Below are 24,537 nucleotides of genomic sequence, written 5' to 3'. Positions count from 1 at the left end.
TTAATTAATTTTAACACAAATTATGCTTTTTTAATTAAATGTGATGAGCACTGTAAGGAGGGAAAGAATGGGTTTTAGAATTATCCAGACCTATGTTTCCATCAAACATCCACTTCATCACTTGAAAATATGCAAACTTAGCCTGGCCAGCATGGCTTAGTGGTTGAGCGTTGTCAGGAGGTCACAGTTCGATTCCCAGTCAGGGTACATGCCCAGGTTGTAGGCTCGATCCCCAGTGTGGAGCATGTAGGAGGCAGCAAATCAATGATACTCTCTCACCATTGATGTTTCTATCTCTCTCTCCCTCTCCATCCCTCTCTGAAATCAATAAAAACATATTTTAAAAAGAAAATATACAAGCATAAGACTTATATGCTAAGTGATTTACAAAACTCATCTGATCATCACAATAGCCCTCTGAATTTAAAAGTAAACAACTTGCCCAATGATTGCTCACTAGTGAAGAGCAGAGAGGTAAGCCAATGATTATAATACAGTCATCAGTGTTGTTGGAGGTATACATATGGGGCCTCAGGGACATCGAAGGGACAGTATCATATAGTAGAAAGAGCAAGGTTTTAAGCAAGTGATTACGAAATGAAATGGAGAAGAAACCCAACATTTATTGCAGACCTTCTGTGTGCTAAGAATTATCCATATATTGCCTTTTTATTTCTTCAAAGCAAAACTGTACAGAAAGTATTAGAGGGGTATTATGAGGGAGCTGAAGCTCAGGGAGTCATGGGAGGACACCAAGCCTGGCCTTACCTTTGGGCATGGTGAAAGGATTCTCTTTGGAGTTAGACTCACATTCAGATCCTGCTGTTTCTTTTTTTATTGAGTTGGGCAAGTTGTTTCAGTTAATTCTGGTCAATATGTAGCTCAAGTGTTCCATCTGGTTAGGTTGCCTCCTGTCTAAAAATTTAGTCAGGTCTTACACAGAAGGCAACCTAAGCAGATATGCAATTCACAATATGCTATCTGCTCTGCTTTACACATTCGTTCAGAGGACAGCAATTTGGCTGCCCTGTCTCTATAAATAAAGTCTTATTGGTACACAGCCACAGCATTGGCTTGGGTGGAAATGGCAGAGCTATGTAGTTGCAAAAGAGACCTCACAGATTGTAAAGCTTGATATATGTATTACCTGGCCCTTTATATAAAAAATTTGCTGACTCCTGCTTTGGTTGAGTCCATTAAATGAGTCAAGAAATATTAGACGATTCACTAGGAGCCAGCTACTGGCTTTTGTTGTGGTGAACACAACAGACATCGTCCTTGCCTTCACACACCTTACAGTCTAGCAAGCAAAAAAGATAAAACACAAGAGCAGTTAAACAAATGAATCCTATCTAATAAAAGAGGAACATGGTAATTAGCGTACGACCGCTACCCTTCCCATTGGTTAATCAGGGCAATATGCAAATTAACTGCCAGCCAAGATGGCGGCCAGCAGCCAGGCAGCTTGAAACTAACATGAGGCTTGCTTGCTTCAGTGACGGAGGGCTCCAACGTTCCCCGCCTGCCGCTGCAGACCTCTGAGCTGCAACTCTAAGCAACTATGCTACAAATATAGAAGCTAAACAAAACCCCAGAAACCTGCTTTAGTCCATTGGGCTTCAGCCAGCAGGATCGCAACATTGTTTCAAATACAGAAGGTAAACAAAGGCCAGAAACCTGCTTTCAGCAGCAGAGGCCTAAGAGCTGGAGCCAGAGCTAAAGCTAGCCCAGAATTTAAAAAAAAAGAAAGAAAAAAAGGAGCGGTTGGGAGCTTCAGTCACCCACCAGCCTGAAAACAGCCCTCAGCCCCTCACCCAGACTGGCCAGGCACCCCAGTGGGGACCCCCACACTGAAGGGTGTGTGACCAGCTGCAAACAGCCATGATCCCCTCATCCAGGCTGGCCAGGCACCTAAGTGGGGACCCCCACCCTGATCCAGGACACCCTTCAGGGCAAACCAGCCGGCACCCACCCGTGCACCAGGCCTCTATCCTATATAGTAAAAGGGTAATATGCCTCCCAGCACCAGGATCAGCGGAGCCGCGAGGCTTCCCGGCACCGGGATCAGTGTGACAGGGGGCAGCGCCCAAACCCCCTGATCGCCCTGCAGCTCTGTGTGTGACAGGGGGTGGGGCCACAACCTCCCTATCCACCCTGCTCTGTTTGTGACAGGGTAAGGCGCCCCAACCCCTGATCAGCCCTGCTCTGTGCCTGATGGGGGGAGCTCCCCAAACCCCTGATCGCCCTGCAGCTCTGTGTGTGACAGGGTGTGGCGCCCCAACCCCCTGATCGGCCCTGCTCTGTGTGTGACAGGGGGCAGCGCCCCAACCCCCTGATCGGCCCTGCTCTGTGTGTGACGGGGTAGAGCCATAACCTCCCCATCGGCCCTGCCCTAAGTGTGAGAGTGGCAGCGCCCCAACCCCCTGATCCGCCCTGCTCTGTGGGTGATAGAGGGCGGCGCCCCAACCCCCACCCCACGGGCCCTGCTCTGTGTGTGATGGGGTAGAGCCATAACCTCCCCATTGGCCCTGCCCTGAGTGTGACAGTGGCAGCGCCCCAACCCCCTTTTCCGCCCTGCTCTGTGTGTGACAGAGGGCGGTGCCCCAACTCCCCTATTGGCCCTACTCTGTGAGTGACAGGGGGGAGCTCCTCAACCACCTGATGGGCCCTGCTCTGTGCATGACAGGGGGTGGCGCCGCAACCTCCCATCGACCCTGCCTTGAGTGTGACAGGGGGCGGTGCCCCAACCCCCCAATTGGCCCTACCCTGAGTGTGACTGAGCATGGCACTGCAACCTCCCAATCCGTCCTGCTCTGTGCATGACGGGGGGCGGTGCTCCAACTCCCCAATCCGCCCTGCTCTGAGCCCGACCAGGGGCTGCACCTAGGGATTGGGCCTGCCCTCTGCCACCTGGGAGCAGGCCTAAGCCAGCAGGTCGTTATCTCCCGAGGGGTCCCAGACTACGAGAGGGCACAGGCCAGGCTGAGGGCCCCCCCTCCCCCGAGTGCACAAATGTTTGTGCACCAGGCCTCTAGTAAATAATAAATACACTACTCACTGGGACAACAGTGAAAGAGAAGTAGCTAATACTATTGGAGAGAAGGGCATGGGAGGGAAACATCCACACTGGGTCAAAGGGGAAGCTTCTCTAAGAAGGGAAATTAAACGGACCTGAAGACCTGGGTCATGGGGAGTTGGGAGAGAGGGACAGCCAGGTGAGAGATGAATGCATTCCAGCAGGAAATCCAGTATGAACTTAGTCTCTGACGAAAATAATATAAAATATTCAAAGGAAGGTATGGCTCAAACACAATGAGCCAGAAAGAAATTCTGATAAAATAAAGAGGAAAATATAGGTAAGGTTTAGATCATACAATACCTTGTAACCCATTTTAGTGTCCTCACTTTATTTTTAAAATTCTAAATAAACATTTATATTAAAAAGGTTGAAAAAGTTAGGGGCTAATATTTCAGACTTACAAAACTCCTCTTCCTTACTAATAACAATAATAACAAGCAAACCCACTTAGTCACATCTAGCTTTGGCTCAAAAGTAAGAACTTTCTTTTCCTATAACCATTAGGACTTCCTTAAACATTGTTATCACCTTTCATTATCACCTCATATAGTTATGATTAAGAAAACATTCGGCCTCTTAAAAAATTAACTGGAAGGACAGCATTCTCTGAGACAGAAGTGCTGGCAGAAGCCATCGCTCCTTTGTGGGGCCTTTTCCCCACCCAACCTGCCAGCCCCAGCTGGCACCATATCTGACTCTCCAGCAACCCAGCTAACACCATTCCCCCTCCCTGGTGATTCCCTGAGATGCTGTCCCACCAACTTGTGGCTTTTCCATACATATGGCTTGTCTTGGCCCATGCCCCCACGCCACAGACTTTCCTAAAATCTCTCAAAGGCTCACAAACCCCAAACAAGCAGCACCTGTCCTAAGTGTGCCCCGTACTTCTTGCTAAATGACCCCAAGCCCAGCACAAGCAGCAACTATCTCTGGACCTATTTGTGGAATTTCAATTAGTTTCAGGTATATTCCTGGAAGCATGTTATTATTCCTGTGAACTTAATTTGTGCCATAAGAAAACAAAAAAAGCTAAGTAAGAATTGTGGTGATATAGGGGAGGGGGAAAGACTAAGAAAACCTAAGCACACTCTAATCTTTCTTTCGACTACACATATACATATTAATAAGAAACAATAATAGCAGTGACCATTTATTGAACATATCTTATATGCTAGGCCAGTCACTTTACCTTTGAACCTCATTTGATACTCACAAGCTATTATTAGTCCTAATTCACCAATTCAGAAAATGAGATTCTGAGAGGTTTAGCATCTTTATTCTAATGCTCCTGTTCTGCTTACAGCATACACTGTCTATAGGTCCAGACAACTATCTCTGTACTGTTGAGTCCACAGAATCAGTGATTATATAAATACTTCATTTGTATATTACCAGCTTCATCTAACTGATCCAGGAGCTCTCACAGAGGGAAAATAACTTTCCCTTCAGCTCTAATACCATTGCTCTAACAACAGGAATGAAAAGAGCAAATTAGGAATTGCTCCTCCCTTACAAGTAAGCTCCAGGACAGCAGATGATACTCAGGGCCTGTTCAATGCCATGGCCTGGATGCCAGAACAGGGCCCAACAACAGTAAATGCTCCATACATTATGGTCGATTTCAAATGAAATTCATGAGTCTAGCTTATGTGAGCCCAACTTGGGTAGCCCTTTGTTCCCATCCTCTTTAGATGATACCATAGAACTATAATAATTTAGCAAAGAATTTAATCCATCATCATTCTTAACTAAGTCACCACCAACATGAAATCATTAATTATCTGTAGAAATTGGTCTTCAAAGTTAGAATATTTTAAACATAAAATTAGTACGTAGCACTTTAAATTACACAAAATCAGATCACTGTACTTCAAATTTTGATTAACTTAAAATGCATAAGATTGGTGTATTCAAAAAAGGATGGGCTACAAGAATGGAAGAGACCTGCATTGGAGTTAAGGGATGTGTACTCTAGTCCTGGTTCTATTGGTTCTCCAAGTAACAACATTATGGTCACAGCCAGTCCCACACTCCGCCAGCCTCCTATTTTCAGAAATCAGTGATCTCCAAGATCCATTACAGCTTCTCTGTGCAATGTCTCTAGGTTAGCAGATGTCACTAGACTCTGAGATGGCCAGTGAAGAATAAAGTGGTTGTCTAAACTAGTCCTCGAAGGATGTGAAGACTGCATGTATGAAGTTAATGCAAATCTCAGCTGAGCGAATCAATGATCACACTTCCATTTACCAAAAAGTCAAGTGGTTCTCTAATGCTGTAATCACGATATATAGGTGTCCAGATGTTCAGAGACTTTAAATGATGTTTAAAAACCATTAGTTGAGCTTTAAAAGAAAAAGAAAAGAAACACTAAGAGTAGCAGCCTACATCTTCCTTCCAGAGTTGGAAGTGGATGAGGTGTGTGTGCCTACTTCACAATTCTGTTCATAGGGCCCTGCTTAATATAAAATCCTCCCTCAGGTTTTTCTTAAATGTTCCGTAGGCAATGAAAATAAAATATTTATTGTAAAAGATATATAAAAATATCAAGTGGTGTCAAGTTAAAAATGTCTTTGAGGAACCTGCTGATTTGGACTTTAGCAGATATTACCAGATGTACTGCTGGGCTTGCTGTTTTCGATGAGTTATGAGAACTGTGTTAAAGACCACGGTCCTTGAAATAAGTGCATGTTACTTTTCCTCTAGTGACATTACATGACACTGAGGATCTCTTTGTGGGACTGACCCCACCATCTGCTTATTGGATATTTTAGTACAATCATAAGCTAAACATCTAGTGGGATTAGCAAAACTAGACTCATAGTAATTAGAGACAGACGTATTTTACCTTGCCATGAACTACAACTGGTGTGTTTTAATGTTTCAAGGAATTATATTAATCCAAACATTTTCCAAAATGGATCACAGACCTCAATGTAAAATGCAAAACTGTAAAACGCCTAGAAATTAACATAGAAGATCTAGATGAAGTCGGGTACGGCAATGATTTTTAGATACAACACCAAAGGCATGATTCATGAAAGAAGCAATTGATAAGATGGACTTCATTAAAATAGAAAACTTCTGTTCCACAAAAGACAATGTCAAATGTCAACAGAATGAGAAGACAAGTCACAGACTGGGAGAAACTATTTGCTAAAGATACATCTGATAAAAGATTGTTATAGAAAAATACCATAAAAAAGTCTTAAACTAAACAATAAGAAAACAAACCACCAAATTAAAAAATGGGCCAAAGATCTTAACAGACACTTTATCAAAGAAGATACACAAAGTGCAAATAAGCACATGAAAAGATGCTCCCTATCATACGTCATTAGGGAAATACAAATTAAATAAAAATGAGATACTACTACACACTTTTATGAATGGCCAAAATTCAGATCACTGACAACATCAACTAAACGCTGGCCAGGATATAGAGCAGTGATGGCAAACCTTTTGAGCTCAGCGTGTCAGCATTTTGAAAAACCCTAACTTAACTATAGTGCCGTGTCACATATAGAAATTTTTTGATATTTGCAACCATAGTAAAACAAAGACTTATATTTTTGATATTTATTTTATATATTTAAATGCCATTTAACGAAGAAAAATCAACCAAAAAAATGAGTTCGCGTGTCACCTCTGACATGCGTGTCATAGGTTCGCCATCACTGTTATAAAGCAACAGGAACTCTCATTCACTGCTGGTGAGAATGCAAAATGGTACAGCCACATTGGAAGACAATTTGGCAGTTTCTTATAAAACTAAACATACTCAACAAACAATCCAGCAATCATGCTCATTGGTATTTACCCCAAAGAGTTGAATACTATGTCTTGTACAGAGTGCACAAAAACCTGTACAAGGATGTTTATAGTAGCTTTATTCATAAGTGCTCCAACCAGAAAGAACCCAAGATGTCCTTCAGTAGATGAATGGATAAACTGTGGTACATCCGGACAATGTATATTATTCAGTGCTAAAAAGAAATGAGCCATCAAGCTATAAAAAGACACAGGGAAACTTTAAATACATATTACTAGGTGAAAGAAGCTAATATGAAAAGGCTGCATTCTGTATGATTCCTACTATCTGACATTCTGGAAAAGACAAATCTATGGAGACAGTAAAAAGATGTGTAGTTATAGGGATTGGAACGTGGCGATAAATAGGTAAACCACTGAGGATTTTTAGGGCAGTAAAAATAGTCTGTATGATATCATAACGATGATACATGTCATTACACATTTGTCCAAACTCACAGAATGTACAAAACCAAGAGTGAACCCTAATTAAACTATGGATATTGGGTGATAAAAATGTGTCACTATAGCGTCATCAACTGTAACAAATATACCTCTCTAGTGGGGGATGTTTCTAAGGGGGATGGAAGCTACTCATGTGGAGGGAAGGTACGGAATATATGGGAAATCTCTGTACCATCCCCTCAATTTTGCTGTAAACCTAAAACTTCTCTAAGAATATAAAGTCAATTTTTAAAAAAATTAAAAATTTTGCTATGTGCTTAATTCAAAGACACAAATGAGCTCAAAAATAAGGTGTTTAAGCAAAAGGGATTTAAGCAAGATTTGCAATGTGCCTTTTCCTCTTTGCAGATGTGCAGCCTACCTTTTTGGAAGGAACAGGAAAACCTACAGAATATTTCATTACTGACAGATAAAATCCATTTGCTTTATTTGGGAAGGAAAAATATTAGGTGATGAGGCCAGAGGATCTGTAACACCTCTACAGGATTCCCTGAGTGAAGTCCAAGACAGCAGCACTAAGGTACCAACTAGCATTTTAGTGAAAGTCTATTGGTAAGTCAATAAAACATGACATGAAGGTGCTATTCTTTAGCTAATCTAACTTGATCCAGGAGTGTGTTTTAAAATATCTAGTACAACGTATGATCTACTCTATCCTTTAAGCACCCCTTCCTAAACATTGCTTCTTCTAAGCAACACTAACAGATACCGGGTGCACAGAGCACCTGTTTGTCCTTCCTAACGCATGTCCGGAGAGCTCCTGTTAAAGCAGCTGAACAAATACAAACCCACCTACTTTAACGGGAGGTCTAAGGACAGGGCTAAGACTTCTATAACGCTGAAGAGCATCACAGCAACACAGCCTGAATAAAAAGCCAGTGCGCCTCAGCTTCTGGGAAGCTAAAGGAGACAAGGTCAAGATTCTCCTCTGAAAATCAGGCAGACTAATGGGTGATCAAGATCCCAGTGTTCTAGTCCATATAGCTTGATCTTGCATATCTAAGTCAGAAATGTACTTGAGGAAGGAATAACCAACCGAAAATACACTTTAGATTCATGACTTAGATAATGCGTCTTCCTCTTACACAAACCAAGGAAAATTATTTGTAAAATAACTCCAAGATGTGCTATTTTAACAGGCGTATCCAATTTGTTGAAATGTATCAAACTATATACTTATAGGACCACTTTTCTATATGCATTTTACTTTTTAAAGTTTCTTTCACATATGTACATACCTCAAATATGTGTATATATTTATATACATGTCTATAAAATATTCTCTGATGTTAAGCCTACTAAAACCCTATAACCTAAATACATATTTATTTTACTGCTCTAGTTTACATATGAGAAAACTCAGAAACATTTCCCACTAATTTGAGGTCACACAGATAGTTGGTAAGTGGCAGAACTAGGATCCGAATATAGCAACTTCAGACCCCTTAAAAGTCCACAGGGGAAAAGTCTTCTTTGAAAGGAATGTAATGCAAGCGATGTTTTAAAATCTGATAACAGAATACAGGGTAAATGTAAATTGATGGCTGCATATTCACCAAAGCAGCAGCTACAGTAAAGCCTGGGTCAGAGATCATTTTATTTAGACTAGAATGATGGCAATGAGGTTAGAATGACATGGGGGAAAAGCAGGTCTACAAGTACCATGTTAAAGAGATGTTAGGATTCAAATATGACTCCACAGTTCCTAATCTTAGATATGAAAAGACATGAACAGTGGACCTGCTTTTCCACTTAAGATCTCTGAAAGAGGTCAAGATGAGATATCCAATGAAAATGTCCACAGGTAGTGGGAGCAATGAGACCAAAGCTTGATTAGAAGAACAGGGCTGGATTAATACTGTACTAATTTTATATTTCTTAAACCAAAGGGGACAATGATTTAACACAGGAAACTAATAACTGTTACCCCATCCCCAAAAAAGGAAAAACTTTTAATAACATAACACTTCCCTGCACAGTTACACATTCCCAAAGCAGCAACACTTCTGCATGTTAGTTCAAGACAAAAATTCCCTGCCACCTACTCACATCCCTTGCAAACCATTCCACACCCATCATAATTGTTTTGTAGCATTTTTGAGAGACAAAATATTGAGATTGCCTGCTAAAATACATATAGTAATTTAGCCAAAATTAGGCTTTCAACTTAACAGCATCAATTTTTAAAATTCTAATCAATTTAAGGCATAGAAACAAATAAGGATTTTTATTAAATGTCAGGAAACCAATGATGCATTTACATTAGCAACCAGGTACATAAAGAAGACATCTGCAGACAATACAAAATATTACAATTTAAAATGTCATTTAGTCTATATCTATATGGCTAGATATTGTCAAAACAGACAACTTCTTAAAAATTAACAGAATGACACATGCAGTATATCATTTATGTTAATAATCATTTAACACTGGGTATGTCCTTAAAATTATACACATACCATATACAAAAACACACTTAGAGAAAAACTGAAATTCATACTAGCAATTGCATGTGGGGAAGAAAGGGAAATAGAATTGGAAAGAAAGGTAAAGAAAATATATTTCAACTTTATCTACAATGGCTTCTTTTTTTCACTAACTAAGAAAAAAGTCTGAAACAAATATGCTGAAATGTTAACATGTGTTAATTTGGGATAAAGGTCATATGGTGTTTTATTTGTTCTCTTTGTCATTCAATATTTCTGAAATGTTGCCCATGTCATGAGCAAAGGCAAGGAGAACATGTAAAGTGAGATTCGGTCACTTGAACAGGCCAAAAGCTTAGGAAGGTCAGCGCTTCCCCACTGTGCCCCGACACAACTGGACTGACAAGGGCCATTGGCCTAGGCAATGCAGATTAAAGAGAACAAGGGAATGCAGGCTCATGCATCTTGTTTGTTTGTTTATAATCAACAAGAGACTCAGCCCTGGCTGGTTTGACTCAGTGGTTAGAACTTTGACCTTCAGACCAAAGGATTTCAGTTTGATTCCCGGTCAAGGGCATGTACCTCGGTTGCAGGTTCCCAGCCCTGGTGGGTGAATGTGGGATGCAACCAATCGACATGTCTCTCTCACATCAATGTTTCTTCTCTCTCCTCCTCCCTCCCTTCCACTCTTTCTAGAAATCAATGGAGGAAATATCCTCGGGTGAGGATTTAGCAACTGCAAAGACCCCTTAAACGAAGAGGACAAAGATAAATAAAAAGAAAATATTACTATGTTCCAACTCCAGACTTGATAGTTTTAGGAATCCTATATAATAAAAGGATAATATGCAAATTGTCCCCTCAACCGGAAGTTCGACCAGAGTTCGACCAGTGGGGTGGGGCCGGCCAGCCGGCCGGCCAACCTCCCACATCCCCTCCCCTCCAGGGATTCTGGTCAAGGGCACATGCCCAAGTTGCAGGCTCAACCCCCAGTAGAGGGCATCCAGGAGGCAGCCAATCAATGATTCTCTCTCATCATTGATGTTTCTCTCTCTCTCTCTCCCTCTCCCATCCTCTCTGAAATCAATAATAATAATAATAAAAGAACATCCAAAATCACTTTAGTTATCATTTATTAAGTGTTAAGACACTGAAAAATAACTGGACAGATCTTGGTGATCAGTTTAATAGTATGTGCCCCAATCCTATCTAATAAAAGAGTAATATGCATACTGACCATCACTCCAACACACAAGATGGCCACCCCCATGTGGTCAAAGATGAACAGCCGGGGAGGGCAGTTGGGAGTCCTGAAAGGGAGGGCAGTTGGTGGCGATCAGGCCTGCAGGGGAGGGCAGTTAGGGGTGACCAGGCTGGCAGAGGAGGGCAGTTGGGAGCAACCAGGCTGGCAGGGGAGGGCAGCTGGGGGCAACCAGGCCAGCAGGGAAGAGCAGTTAGGGGAGACCAGGCCAGCAGGGGCGGGAAGTTAGGGGTGACTGGGCCGGCAGGGGAGGGCAGTTAGGGGCGACCAGGCCTGCAGGGGAGGACAGTTAGAGGCGACCAGTCTGGCAGGGAAGAGTAGTTGGGGGCGGCCAGGCTGGCAGGGGAGGGCAGTTAGAGGTGACTGGGCCAGCAGGGGAGGGCAGTTAGGGGTGACCAGGCCAGCAGGGGAGAGCAGTTAGGGGGGACCAGGCGAGCAGGGGAGAGCAGTTAGGGGGGACCAGGCTGGTAGGGGAGGGAAGTTAAGGGAACCAGGCCTGCAGGGGAGGGCAAGTGGGAGTGACCAGGCCCGCAGGGGAGGGCAGTTGGGGTGACCAGGCCTGCAGGGGAGGACAGTTAGGGGCGACCAAGCCAATAGGGGAGGGCAGTTAGGGGCAATCGGGCCGGCAGGAGAGCAGTTAGGCATCGATCAGGCTGGCAGGGGAGTGGTTTGGGGCAATCAGGCAGGTAGGCAGGCAAGCAGTTGGGAGCCAGAAGTCCTGGATTGTGAGAGGGATACCAGATTGGAGAAGGTGCAGGCTGGGCTGAGGGGACACGGACGGACGGACACACACACACACACACACACACACACACACACACACCATGCACGAATTTCGTGCACCGGGCCTCTAGTAATGAAATAAAGTGCTTTACTGAAGAAATACCATTCTGAAATACACAGGAAAGGAAGAGTACTGAAAAACCCATGTTCGGAAGAATCCTACTGCTGATCATCCCGTTAACCAGTCCCCAGTAGGGGTTTCACAAATATACACAGATGTTTACATAGCTTTTGTTGTCTGGGCACTAAGTACTATGTATTCAGCAATCACTCATATTATGAGAAGGAATTCAGGGAGGGAGAAGAAGCAGCTTAAAACAGGTCTGGCCTGAAGCAGAAAGACCTGTTTTAAGTCAATCATCCTAGCAGGAAATCAGGGTGCTAGTCTGTGGTTTAATGACTGCTTTCCCTTTTGCTCTCACACTAATTCCAACAGATACTCTCTACTTCCATTTGACTTGTTCCCCCAAAATCAGTTTCACCTACTGCTTTCCTTTTTTCCAAATAAAGCTTTATTTTCCATCATCCATTTCTCAACATCATAAATTTTAAAGTGGGGGAAATGCTGTAATGAATATCACTTTTACCATTCAACCCACAGAATGCCAGTAATCAACACTAATAAAAGAGAAAAATGGTAATTGGCGTACGAGCTACCCTTTTCATTGGCTAATCAGGGCTATATGCAAATTAACTGCCAACTAAGATTGGCAGTTAACTGCCAACAAGATGGCGGTTAATTTGCGTATGTAGGCACAATGCAGGGAGGCAAAAGGGAAAGCAGGAAGAAGCCCCCTGCCACTGACAGTGATCGGAAACCCAGGGGGGAGCTAAGAGCTGCCCCCCAGCCATGATCGGAGAATCAGGTGCCTTTGCCACCCTGGCCAGTGATAGCAGGAAGTAGGGGAGGAGCCAGAGATGGGAACTGGGCACGGTCGCAGCTGGCAGTCCCAGGAGCTAGGGGTCCCTTGCCTGGGCCTAAAGCGAAGCCCACGATCGTGGGGCCGCTGCAGCTGCGGGTCCCCGCTGCCCGGGCCGGACACCTCAGCCAGAGGCATCAGGCCTGGGCAAGGGGCCGATCCTGCGATTGGAGGGTGATGGGGGTCAACGCCTGAGGGCTCCCAGTATGTGAGAGGGGGCAGGCTGGGCTGAGGGACACGCCCCCCCACACACACCCAGTGCACAAATTTCGTGCACCGGGCCCCTAGTAAATATATAAAACAAAAGTCAACTTTTCGCCTACTTTATTACACCATAAGCACCTTGAAGTCAAGAACACCTTATATATTCTCAAGTCTGCCCTCAGAATACAATGTAAGCTACATAAAAGGATAATTACATGCAATAAATATATCACTCTAGAGGCAAGAAAAACCCTGTTTTAATTTTTTAACATTCCAATTTCTTTAATAACACTAACATATATCTACCATAAATTTTTTTTAAATGAATTAACCTACTTCCAAAATACGACAAAAGGACTTTCCTATCAACAGTTTCCTTTTGACTTACTTATAAAAACTAGTGCAAGAAAACAATGGAAGGGAGCAGAGAAACAGTGGAGGGGAGTGGAGACTGGCTACCTTGGGGGAGGGGACCCGTGTTTCTCTCATTGGCATGCATGGCCCCAGTCCCTACGCTGACCACCGACCTCCAATGCACCCCGCAGCCGCTAGTGCCCCCAAGTTGTGGCCCTGTCTTGAACGAGTGGCTAGGGCAAGATAGGTTCTGGCTACCGCCTAAAAACTCGTGGGCTTAACTGGAGAACCGAGTTGGCCTGGTCTGCACCCATCCCCAGGACATGCTGGCAGCCCTCTGGGATCAGGCCAGCAGGCAGGTGAAACCCAACTCCACGCTGGAGAAACACTTCCTCATGAAAGGATGAACATTTGCAGTGACATGCGAATGGGAGGTGGCTCAAAAGTGTCTGCAGCAGTAGAATGGGGCGGCTCAGGGACCCAGGATGATCCGCTCATGGCCCTCAGAGCTGGGCAGTTGGTGGCTGGGCAATGGGCACATGTTGGACACTTAGCTAGCTGAGGACTGGTTGTGAAGAGCTGTCCCCAGTGCCTTGGATTTGTGGGGCACTGGCCTGGCAGCCCTTGAGCCAGCTCTATGAAGATAGGGAGGGCTGATGATGGGTCTCCAGCCCCGAGCTTCTGCCCACCCTCCCTCCTTCCCTCGGGTCACTGAACTGAGATGGAGGGTGGACAGCAGCAGCAGGGTGCTGTGAAGAGTCCCAGGCTGAAAGACGTCCAATAAAAGCACCCCTCCAAAAAAGAAAGTTTATTCATCCTGAACAGACTTGTCCTATAGCCTCAGAGTGTTGAAACTGATTTTTTTTAAAAAAATCAAACATTTAATTGGCCTTTTCTATACTAACTTCATCTCAAATAACATATTTTCTCATTAAAAAAATATTCTCACCCTCACACAGAAGGGTCTCAGGTTTCATTGCAGGTCAAGGGCACGTCTCTCCCCCACCCTCCCTTCCACTCTCTCTAAAAATCAATGGGAAAAATATCCTCAGGTGAGGATAAAAAAAAATTCTAACAGGGTCACTGGTGATTTTTTTCAAATGGTACCATAAAATGAGCCAACATTTGAAAGATTCATGTAATTCTGTGAATCAATATTTTCAAAATCATGCATGTGTGTAAAAAGAGTCAAAGTGCAAGACAGACCAGTAGATTTAAATGTAACAGTGAGGCAAGCTTATTGATATGGGTTCAGATTCCACTCTGCAACTTTACAAAATTGTCACTTGCAGAGTTTGGGTGTAATATCAAAGAGAATATCCACAATCATCTAAAAAAAAACACAAAACATACCATTAAAACAAATTCTTATTTAATTGTAATTTCAAGGCCAATTTTAATAATAATTTGTTTTTCCAATTGAAGGTCTTTATGAGGTGGACTTTCTTCATTTATTTCAGCCAAACAATAAATCACAACAGATTGAATTCAGAAACAGATACAAGAATCCAGCTGTCTTCTATTAAGCCAGACATTTTAAAAAGTTACAAAAATGTAAAACAATGCCATTCTTTTCACTCACTTTAATACTGTAGCTAATTTTCTATAAAAAAGTATTATTTATGTTCACATATAATGGGGTTGTTATTTTTTAATGAATACTCTAATTTTTCCTGTCTTACTTTCTAATTCAGGAAATATTGATAGATATAACCCAACATAAACAACAATCTTTAATAATTTTCAGGAGTGTGAAGTAGTACTGAAATGAAAAGTTTGAAAACCACAACTGTTTGGAGACCAGGTCAAAGCTGTACTTATTCAATTGAGCTTTCAGACATGGACTTTTTCTTTGATTTCCCCTTGGAACAAAACACCAAAATTTGGGAGCCCAATTTGGGAGCCAGATGACACACCAAGACCACTAATTACCACCACTTTTATTCCAGCTGTTACAACTTGGGGTCATGGAAATGAGCATAAGGGTAGTTTCTGGGGTCCTGCTAATATTGTCTCTTCATCTGAGTGCTGATTACAAAAGTGTGTCTGATTTGTGAAAATTCCGTGAGCTGCACACTTAGGATACATGCATGCCCTATTATATAAGTATGTAGGATATGCATTTTTCCAGGTAGATATACTTCAATACATTTTTTAAATTCATAGTTCAAGATGCACAACAATTTCCACTTTGTTTTTCCAAACATATGATGGCTTTCAACTAACCAGAGTCTTCACACATAACTTACTTTGGAAAAGCGTGACAAAAATAATTCAAATTTTTAACTTAAAAACCTCAATATACACAACTGTAACTGTTTGGAATTAAGAACTATATACCATCAGTGTCAGATACCTTACCAAGACTAAGAAGAGAAGTCTGTGCTTATTTCTCAAGTTTTCAAAACCAAAGAAGGCGCAATAAAAAACAAATACAATTTAAAAAATGAAATCTCCCAATTAAAGGTGAAACTAAAGATGAATTCCTTTTTTAAAAAATCCTCATCCAAACAATACTTTTTTCCATTGATTTTTAGAGATTGGAAGTGAGCGAGGGGGGAGAGGGAGAGAGGGAGAGAACATCAATGTGAGAGAGACATATCAGTCATCAAACCCGAGATCCACAGGTGCACAGGCCAATGCTCTAGATACACCAACCATGGCAAAATGAATTCCCTTTAAGTTATTAAAGTTATCAAGAGGCCACTACCTTTGCTATTCTTTGGCATATCACTACAAGTCCAGACAAATGAAATAAGATAAGGAGATACAAAAGACAGGTAATAAAAATTGGGAGAAAAAAGAAAAAAATAGTCATTATTTGAAATGAAATAATCATCTTCATATAACATCCAAAAGAAAAACCAGCCATTACAATACCGTAAGAGTTCAGCAAAACCAAAAAATAGTAACTATAGAAAGATTAGCTAATTTATAGCTATATATACAGATATATATATATATATATACAGATATATATATATATATATATATATATAGATATATATATATATATATATAGCATTCCCCTATACTGGATGGGAAGAGAACACACCAAAAAAATATCACTCACAGTAGAAATAAAATCTGAGATATTTAGGAATTAATCTAAGGCACAAGACCATAGACAAAAATTTTAGACTCTATTGGAAAAACATAAATATCTTTGATGCATGGTTTCAACCGTGGATAGCTGACACAGATGGTAAATAGTTCTTAATCACAAGAGAAGGTTTTTAAAAATACAATTGTTGGGCTCTATTCCCTAGAATTACTAGCCAGTTAACCTAGAGTACATGGGGCAAATGATTTTAAAAAATTACTTAGTAAGTTCTAATATACTAGTAAAGCCAGCAGTGGAGACCACCATCTTAAATATGTTTTTAAAATACCACATTTCTAGATACCAGAATCTATAAACAAGTTGTAGTAATAAAAATGGAAATAAAAACAAAAACACTACAGAATTCAAACAAGAAGAGACAAACTACAGAAACTAAGAATGTTAACTAAGAATGAAGAAATACTGCCTAAACAAGACCTGGAAGGTAAAAATATACACATATATATACTAGAGGCCCGATGCACGAAATTTGTGCAAGCTGCTTGGTCCTTGGCCCTTGCAGCCCTGGCTTCATCCAGAAGGTCATCTGGATGATTGTTCTGTTGTTCAGTCTAATTAGCATATTAGCTCTTTATTATATAGGATGGATAGATCTAACTATAACAAAATTAAAGGTTCTGTTCCATAAAAGAATTAAAAAAAAAAAAAAAACTTCACAGCCCAGCCAGTGTGGCTCAGTGGTTGAGCATGGACCTATGAACCAGGAGGTCACAGTTCCATCCCTGGTCAGGACACATGCCTGGGTTTCAGGCTCCATCCCCAGTAGGGGGTGTGCAGGAGGTAGCCAATCAATGATTCTCTCTTATCATTGATGTTTCTATCTCTCCCTTCCTCTCTGAAATCAATAAAATATATGTATTTTTAAAAACTTGACAAACAGCTAAAAAACTAAGAGAAGATATTTGCACCATTTAAAATCCAACAAGATTAACATGTAAAATATTTTTTTTAAAAAAACTCCTGTAAATCAGGGCTGAAAAGCAGAGAGAAGAATAAGAAAATCTAAAACAAGAGGCAAAGAACATAAAAATGCCAATTCACACAGAGAGAAACCCACACAGCTAATAAACATATGATAGGATACTCAATTGCATTAGTAATCAGAGAACTGCAAATAAGAACAGTAACATCACTCCATCTGCTACATCAGATTGGAAAAAAATGATAAGGTCAAAAAATATCGAGTGCCAGCAAGAGTGTGGGGTAACAGCGGGCAAGAATGTAAACTAGCACAGCCATTCCAGATACTCGGGCAGTACTTGATGAAATTATGTACATACCTGAGAGGGTCCTGTGCGGGGAAGAGGGAACATGAATGCGGATAGGAGATTAAGGACAAAGATACAATAAAATGGCAGGCTTTCCGTGTACCAATAAAGATAGTGGGCCACGAACTTGTTACCAAACTTAATGGGTTCACCGCCTGGGGTACTCTAGCTTGGGCTGCTCTATTCAAGAATGAGATGCGGTTGCCCCAAAAGTTCTGTCTCTCAGAAGGGAAGCTTAGCCATTGCTTCTCTACACTATTTAGTCAATTACATTGCAGTTGTCTACATTTATAAGTTGAGTTTCTTGTCAAGCTCATTCTGTTTACAGCTGGTCTACAAAATACTGTGCTATATTTTAACATTTAAAGAATAGCATTTATTAAGAAATGCCCAGACATGATACCTTTGTCTTATCTAACAAACTCAGCATCTACTCAAGTCTGCACATCTTGTCTGGGTTCCTGACCACAAGAAGAACCAGAGAGCTTTTCAGTAGAAGCTATTTCTAAAATTACCGACAATTTCCTTCACTTTATATTAAGATGTCATTTTCTTCCATCCAAATAATCTCATTTAATAAAACTGACTTAAATCATTGATTGCAATTCTCTCTGGAGTGCAATTATTACAACAGAGTCAGTTATAGTACATTTGTACCTTTGTCAGTGAAATGCTATAAGAAAAAAAAAAACTGATTGAATGCTCCAAAAAGCATTACCCAGTGCACCATCTAGTGGAAGTTGAAAAAGGGCAGAGATCCTACATTAGGAACACAAGCAACTACTTTATAAAAAGTCTAAATCTTCTTGCAATTTCCCACACTTCAAGAAAGCTGTGACCATCAGAAGACAGGACTCATTTTCCTTACAAATTAACAGATGATAAAGGTTTCTTTATGTAAATTTTTCCTTTGGTGCTAGAAAAAAACAAACAGAATCAGAGGTAGATGACAGGGCTTGGAAGCTTTATATCCTACATAAATAAATTATGTCAAAACATACATGGTACATGCAACAGATGTATTTACCATGAAAACAACAGATTATTTCATGATTAAATCAGTTTCATTCAGCTATTCATAAGACATTTCCATGTTCTTGATGACTAATAAATTTAACATAACAATTCTGAGTGCCCCAAGCCATGACATCATTCAAAAGTTTCCTCCCAGATAATCACCTGATACTACTCTCCATTAACACCTACACTCCCTTCCTTGATTTATTCTGATTAAGGAAGAAATGATTTTTACATTTTCAACCTTTCTACCAAATTAACAGAAACAAAGTCATAAACTGTGACCAAAATACATTACACTTCATTTTTATTTGCCTTATGCATATTAATTCAATTCAAATTTAAAAACACTGCTGAAGTCCACTGATGCAAACATAAATAAGATTCTCTAATGTGGAACACCTCCGGGAATTTAAAATAAAAGATTTTCACATAGCACCACCCAGTTTTGTTTCGTTTTGCCTGTATGAAAAAAAAAAAAATACCTTTCTGGTGTGATTCAGACTATCTGCAACCTCAGAAGAAAAAGAACAGAACAGACAATATTTCTTCCAGCGGGTCTCAACCTGTGGGTCGCGATCCCTTTGGCGGTCGACTAAGACCATCCTGCATATCAGATATTTACATTATGATTCATAACAGTAGCAACATTACAGTTATGAAGTAGCAACGAAAATAATTTTATGGTTGGGTCACAACATGAGGAACTGTATTTAAAGGGCCAGTAGGTTGAGAACCACTGCATAACCATCTCCATCTGACTCATGTCCATGTGATCAAATGGGTATGCAGAAGCTTACTTGATGCTGTGGACCTTGCTGGGTCCTGAATTAAACCTATTACAGATACAAAATCGAGTAGGACTCAAGTAACCTGGAGCAGAGCTCCTTTCATCTTCAGGGCATTGGGTTTATGTATCTGTAAAATAAGCATGATAAATACTACCTGCCTCCAGGAGGGCAGGAGGATACTAAAATTTACACCATGCTTTGAGCTTCTCAATTAAAAGACCTAATTGGAAAAAGTAGTTTGTATAAGAGAGTACACTTGAAGGGTGGGGAGGAGGGGCACTGCTTCAAGAGTCCTCACTGTGCCATTATTGCTAAAACTTGGAGACCTTCACCATTGATTGCTCTTGTGAACAAGTGGGGAATGAAAAAGGATATATTAAACACGTCAAAAAGGTAACAGCGATTCAAAGTGCTTCTTTATAAGTAAATCAAATCAAGTTAATTGGTTAGGACTTGTCTGCAAAGTGTCACTGCATGAGTAGCAGGTGCATCCCTAAAACCCAGAGATTGTTTGTGAAGAGGCCTTTTTTAAAAAACAAATTTGAAAGCTGTTTTTAAAAAATTAGAAAGACCCGCCGGTGCTGCTAAGCGGTTTAGCGTCAACCCATGAAACATGAGGTCGCTGGTTCGATTCCCGGTCAGGGCACATGCCAGGGCTTTGGCCTCGATTCCGGGTAGGGGGCGTGCAGAAGGCAGCGATGATGTTTCTCTCTCATGGATGTTTCCATATCTCTCTATGCCTCTCCCTTCCTCTCTCTCTCTTTGAAAATCAATAAAAACATTTTAAAAATATAAAAAAATTATAAAGAGAAAAAAGGAGTAATTCTACTCTTACCAATGAGAGTGACAGAAACAAGGTTCCACCCCACAATCCTTGCAAACCTGCACAGGCGTTCCTTCCTCATCAGCATTCCTCCCGGTTGCTATCGTGCCGCTCCCCACTTCAGGGCAGACAAAGGTGAGTCACCCTGCTTCTGTCTACTTGTCACTGGAGAAACAGCCCTCAAACTAGTTCACGTTAAAGGCAGCTTTTAATTTAAAAGATGGCAAGTAAGCAATGTTAATGTGTAAATCTCACTGCAAAGCGCCTGTCTCCAGAAAATGTATAATTAACACTACCCAAGTAGACATACCGTTCTCAATTTAAAAAAAAAAAAAAAAAGAAGCCTTTTATTATATTGAGTAGCTTATCACTACTATCAGCGGGTCCTTTCCTGGGGTGCGTGACTCTGACTCAACTCCGCGGTTTTCCCTCCACCTGAACGTCCTCCGTTGGGCCCAGCCGCCTCGCCGGGAGTCCCGCGAGGTCCCCAAGGGGTCCCGCCCGCAGCGGCCGAGGCCCCACATCCACTGGTCCCCCCGCTCTCCCGGGCCCGCCCCCACCTCTCCTCGCCGCAAGGTACCGGCGGGCTGCGGGCGGAGGAGCCCGGAGGCGGGAGGGTGGCTTCGGGCAGTTGGTCCCCGCCGCCGCCTCCGGCCGGAGCAGCAGGGGGAGCAGATCCCACCGCCCGCACCCGGCCGGGCGCTCCCATCGGCACTGCAGCGCGGCGCCCCATTACCTGCTCTGGGCTGCCGTGGCCGCGGGAGGCGTGCTCGCTCTGGCCCCTGCAGCCCCGGGCTCCGAGGCAGCGAGACAGACCGCAGCAGCGCCGCTGCAGAGGACAAACAGAAGCCGGCGGGCGCGGAAAGCCGGATCCCAGCACGAGCCGGGCCCCTACTCCAGCCCTGCGAGTAGCCACTCACCCCTCCCTCCGCGGGGCGGGGCCACGGCGAGGGGAGGGGAGGGGCGGCCCATGGCGGAGGGGGGGCGGGGCCACGGCGGAGGGGGCGGGGCTCCGCAGATGCTTTGTATGAGGCCCTGCTGATAGGCTGCATTAGGAGCAGGCGTCTCAGGCTTGAAAACAGCCTCGCCGGGAGAGCTCTCTGATAGTCGGTAAGGGAAAACAAAGCGGAGCCCTGATTGGTGACAGCTCTGGCCCCTGCTTTCAATCATCGGAAGCTCCGCCTCCACCCGCTTAATTCCCAGGTGACTGCAGAACAGGCTGTGGTTAATGGACCAGTAACCTACCTGCACAGAATCCTGGGCACCCAGGTTCCTTTGTCAGATAGGAACTTCCTTACCCGACAGCGATTCTTTGATTTGCGTATGAACTTGGTTAATAACATCTAATCTTTAATATCACTTGGTCAATGAGAAGTCTCATGGGGATTTTTTAAACGCTAATAAGATTCAGAGGGAAATTATATGCAAAGAAAAGGCATAAAATATTTCCACCTGGTAAGATTATGCGTGTCTTTATTGCCTTTCTGTGTTCCATATGAAGCATGTATTACTTTTGTAATTTTTTTTAAAAAAAATGAGTAAGGTGCAGAGAATGGTAAAGGCAAACTTTTGAGGATTTCCGGGGAACTAATTCCCCCACAATACAAGAAAATACAATAATATATGCAACTGCTGAGTGCCATCAAAAAATGTGTATTGATATCAGTCCTCTTCCTTCAGATCTCTTAAAGAATTTTACAAATATGACTGAGGTGGCCCCTACTGTTTCCTGAGTAGCAACCATTTAGCCAACATATAGTGTATAATACTACACGGTAAACAGATCCTCCCTGACAGGAAGAATTTAGAGTCCAAAATACCAAATGAATAAAGCTTTAATCAAAAAAAAAAAGTAGACAACAGTCCTGCTGGTTTGGTTCAGGGGTTGAACGTGAACCCATGAACCAGGAAGTCATAGTTAGATTCCCTGTCAGGGCCCCAGTAGGGGGTGTGCAGGAGGCAGCCCATGGTTGATTCATCAATGATGTTTCTATCTCTCTCTCTCCCTGACCCTCTCCCTTCCTCTCTCTGAAATCAATAAAAACAATTTTTTAAAAGTAGACAACGGAAATTAATTCAGAAGATATAAATTGGAAAACTTAGCTAATGCAGGGAATTATAAGAAAGAAATGTGACAGAGCTTCAAGATGTGACTCAGACTTTGAAAATTGAAAGCAAGGGGGAAGAGGAGGGAGTTGAGATGATTATCAATGACCCATAGTTAAGTAATCTGAGTTTCAGACCACATCAGCCAAACCCCAAGTCACCATATCTTACCTGGGGACCACACTCACTTAACTATGTCTGGCTGTCTTACTATTCTATTTGTTTTTGTCATTCCCATGAGGTTCTGAAATATGCTATTTGAAATGAAGCACTTTCCCCCACAACTCTATACATTAAATAGTTGTAAAAAAAAAAAAATGGAGGCTGACAAACAAACCTAAGGAAGGAAAGGAATATTTAGGTAAATATGAACTTGTAAAGAAGTAAAGACAAGAAACCTGATACAAAGACTAGGACAAATCCTCTTTCCTCTGTGCTGAGAATAAGGACAGTAACCTAATTACTTAACAAATATTTTACAGAACCCTTATAATGCATGTACTCCTAAGCCAGTGATGGTGAACCTATGACACGCAAACTCATTTTTTTGGTTGATTTTTTTTTGTTAAATGGCATTTAAATATATAAAATAAATATCAAAAATATAAATCTTTGTTTTGCTATGGTTGCAAATATCAAAAAATTTCTATATGTGACATGGCACCAGAGTTAAGTTAGGGTTTTTCAAAATGCTGACACGCCGAGCTCAAAAGGTTCGCCATCACTGCCCTAAACAATAGTCTGAAAATGGTTCCAGAGTACTCTGAGCAAGTGACTTAGTGTTGAGATCTAATTATGTTTAAGTATATGGGAGGGGGGGTGGGCAGGAGTCTTGGCCAGCTACCTCAGTTGGTTAGAGCTTTATCCCATACACTAAGGGTTTCAGGTTCAATCCCCAGTCAGGACCCATACAAGAAAGGGGGGGGGGGGGCAGGAAGAGATTAACCAAAGAATTTATATGCATATATGTATTGCCCAGGGACATAGACAATAGTGTGGTAAAAGCCTGGGGTGGACAGGAACCAAGTGAAGGGGGGCAATAGGAGGAAAGTGGGGGGGAGGGGGACATCTGTAATACTCTCAACAATAAAGATTCAAAACAAAACAAAAAAATTAAGAACTGAGGAAAACATTAAGATTTAATAAAAGAACTTTGTAGGGACTTAAGTGTTTGTTATACTCTTTTCTATTATTTTCTGCATATTTTGATGTAGATTATAAATGTTTTAGCAATAAACAATAACTTAAAATAGAATTTGTTTGCTTTCTTTTTATTATTAATAGAATTTAGTGAATAGGTAGTAAAATATTTGTTTATTGGTTTGTGTTAAGAGTTACAACAGCCCTAGCCATTTTGGCTCAGTGGATAGAGTGTCAGCCTGTGGACTGAAGGGTCCCAGGTTCGATTCTGGCCAAGGGTACATGCCCAAGTTGCAGGCTAGATCCCCCCCAGTAGGGGGGCATGCAGGAGGCAGCTGATCAGTGATTCTCTCCATCATTGATGATTCTATATCTCTATCTCTCTCCCCTCCTCTCTGAAATCAATAAAAATATTTTTTAAAAACCTTTTAAAAAAAGAGTTACAACAACAGCAACAAAAGAATGCACAAATAAATTAAACAACAAAGAGATGTTTTCTCTCTCTCTCCCTTCCTCTCTAAAATCAATAAATAAAAAGTAAAACAAGACAAGGTAAGTTGAACTTACACCATTAGCTGGGTTATAAGGAAAGAGATCCAGCCCCACTATGGAGGGCCAATCAGAGAGAATGCTGGGAAATGTCAGAGGATCCAGCTAACAGTGGCAGGTGAATCAAAAGAAGCAGCAACTAAATAAATTTTTAAAAGTAAGTTAAAATGTAATCTTTACAATACATGGCACAGTGCTTCAAAGTGACTGGAAAGTAATCTCTGCACGCCAATAATAGAGTTCAGAAGCTAATTATAAATGCAGAGGTGTTATCAGTGTTAGACAGACACGAGCAGAGCAAGGACAATGGACCAGGTACAGAAACTCACCAGGGCAGAAAGCCTAGCAAGGGGCAAAACTGGAAAACAAGGACCTGGCTCCCAGGGTAACCTGTCCTCCCCTAGCATATCTCTTTTC

The 24,537-nt window shown here is 41.9% G+C and overlaps 1 protein-coding gene across 7 annotated transcripts in view; it reads right to left on the bottom strand.

Moving 5' to 3' along the window:
- MPP7 (MAGUK p55 scaffold protein 7) overlaps nt 1-24,537 on the bottom strand; it is a 356,856-nt gene that overhangs the window by 295,602 nt on the left and 36,717 nt on the right. For 6 of the 7 annotated variants that reach the window (XM_059711486.1, XM_059711523.1, XM_059711561.1 and 3 more), the window contains exon 1: nt 21,062-21,262. The exons of the other annotated variant lie outside the window; for it this stretch is intronic. The gene's annotated coding sequence lies outside the window, so the exon portion shown is untranslated. Of the gene's footprint in view, nt 1-21,061; nt 21,263-24,537 lie in introns of those variants that run through there. 7 annotated transcript variants of the gene reach the window in all.

The sequence above is a fragment of the Myotis daubentonii genome, chromosome 1, assembly GCF_963259705.1.
Source record: "Myotis daubentonii chromosome 1, mMyoDau2.1, whole genome shotgun sequence".
Lineage (NCBI taxonomy): Eukaryota > Metazoa > Chordata > Mammalia > Chiroptera > Vespertilionidae > Myotis > Myotis daubentonii.
Note: the sequence above shows the minus strand (reverse complement) of the source record. Positions and strands in the feature narration are given on the sequence as shown.